This window comes from Triticum aestivum, chromosome 3B, assembly GCF_018294505.1.
Source record: "Triticum aestivum cultivar Chinese Spring chromosome 3B, IWGSC CS RefSeq v2.1, whole genome shotgun sequence".
In the NCBI taxonomy this organism is placed as follows: domain Eukaryota; kingdom Viridiplantae; phylum Streptophyta; class Magnoliopsida; order Poales; family Poaceae; genus Triticum; species Triticum aestivum.
Genome location: NC_057801.1, coordinates 787,196,979 through 787,199,583, shown reverse-complemented (window position 1 = coordinate 787,199,583; position 2,605 = coordinate 787,196,979).

The window sequence follows — 2,605 nt, the reverse complement described above, 5'->3', positions numbered from 1 at the left end:
CCCCTCCGGCAGGGTGCCGGAATAGGGTCCCGATTGGTTTTTGGTGGCTACAGAGGCTTGCGGCGGCGGAACTCCCGATCTATCTTCTGTTCTGGAAGTTTTAGGGTAAGTAGGTATATATGGGTGCAGGGGGTACGTCGAAGGAGCTATGGGGGCCCCACGAGGCAGGGGGCGCGCCTAGGGGGGCACCCCCCCACCCTCGTGGGCAGCCCGTATCTTCCCTGACGTGCACTCCAAGTTCCCTGGGTTGCTCCCCTTCCAAAAATAACTTCTTTAGTTGATTTCGTTCCGTTTTGACTCCGTCTGGTATTCCTTTTCCTCGAAACACTGAAATAGGCATAAAACAACAAATCTGGGCTGGGCCTCCGGTTAATAGGTTAGTCCCAAAAATAATATAAAAGTGGATAATAAAGCCCAATATTGCCTAAAACAGTAGATAAAGTAGCATGGAGGAATCAAAAATTATAGATACGTTGGAGACGTATCAGCACTCCGCCTCCTTCTCCGCCTACGCCGGTGCGCCCGACCAGCCAGCATCCTTCTTCTCTGCCTTATTAGCAAGGGCGGAAGAGACCCGCCGCCACTCCGGCTGCTTCGGCGCGTCATAGTCCTTCTCCTCCACCTCGTAAGCAACAAAAGAAGATAGCCGCAGCCGCTCGGCCTGCTCCCGCATCTAGCAGTACAGCCAGAGGCGGGAGGCAATACAGATTTGGTCCATCTCTCAAGACTCTAGAGAAGTTACCATACAAGATGACCGAACAGGAAAACATGGATATCTGTCAAGCCCAAGTGAAGGACGTTCGAAACGCAAAGAGCTAAGAGACATCCACCTCCGGAGGAGAAGATAGATCGGGTGAAAGCAAAGCGCAGTTTGATGCCCTGCAGCGACCACCACCGTCTCCGCCGCTAACCAACTATGAGCGCATTACTGAAAGGACATATAAGGAAGCAAAGCGGTCGGGAAGTACTTGCAGTGACAAAAGGTTACAAGAGCTAAGAAGTGGGAAAACAATTCCCCAGCTCGGCAAACAAGCGAACCAATCGTGCCCCACGCTCAAGGTGTCTGGCGATATCGTCGCTAATCATCCGGGGATCTTACCCGGTACCAATCCTGCAAATTACATGCATGACGACGATGCACATTTTGAGATAATGGAGGTGGACGTATTCAAATACGAGTACGGGAAGCCTCTCTTCAAAGATGGAACTACTCTAACAACGATGATGCGAAGATTCCATGATTGGTACATGGAAATCTGCAGAAAGTCTGTGGAGAAAAAAATCGATACTTTGATGCTGAAAGTTAAAAGAGGATCAGCACGACCTCGTTGGAATTGAGGAGTTGTCTGTTCCATTTGTGGAGTTCTTCCAATTTTCAATCAAAAGGCCTTCGATAAATTAACGGTCACTTGCTACTGTCTGTAAGTACTACCTCTGTCATTAAGTCTCTATATATAGCTCGGCTCTTTCATTGCATGTATATATAATTATCCTCACTATATTATGCAGATTGAAGATCGTCGAATGCAGAAAAGATGAAATGTATGATATTGGGTTCATTAACAAAAATCTCATAGGTCAATTTACGGCTACATTTCATGCCAAAGAAATCGAGGAAAACTTGCTATGATTGTTGGTAATAAATCAAAACAAAGATACAATACTCTTTCCTTACAACTTCAAGTGAGTGTTATTGTCTTGTGCATATTAGGTTTCCCTTAATTATTACTCGAGTTTATAGTAATTAATGTAATTGATGAGTTATGCATGCGTGCGCAGTTTCCACTATATTCTCCTAGAGATTAAGCTTGAGCAGGGACTTGTAAACATCTTAGACTCGAGACGAAAAGATCCCAAGGACTATGCGGACATGTCTAAAATGCTTGAGAAGTAAGTTGAATCGATCATTATCGCACCATATTGGCAACTTTATTCATTTCATGATATCAAGTAATTGTTTTCTTTGTCTCATAGGGTTTGGAAAGTATTCACCGCACAAGTTCCAGAAGTGTCGCGGGATCTGTGATGGAATTACCTGAAAGTAAGTACTACTAGCTAGCTAGTTCCGCGCATCTCCCGTTGAATCTAGCTGCTTTCATCAATGCCATTTATAATGCTTCATTATCAGTTTGATTGGCCTCTATTTCTCGTAAAGTTCTTGTGGCAGGAAGCCGGGAATAATTACTCTGGATACTACGTCTGCGAGTTCATCTACAACGCGACGACCAAGAATAGGCGGGACTACTCTAAAAGACAATAGGAAGTGCGTAAGCAAAAATATTCAAAAGTTTATTTTATTACCATCGTTTCTGTTCAGTTTCATTCATATATATGTATTGACCCCCTTCTTGAAATTAGATGTGGCAGATGCGGGATGAACTCCTACCACAAGATCGCATGCGAGCAATTCAAGAAGAATTGGTTGGATTCTTTCTTGACCACATCATCAATAAAGCCGGAGAATACCACGATGCATGTGGAAGTTGAGTTCATATATTAGGGTATTGTAAGAGATCTTACACATTGTGTGTGTCTATATATATATATATATATATATATATATATATATATATATATATATATATATATATATATATATATATAT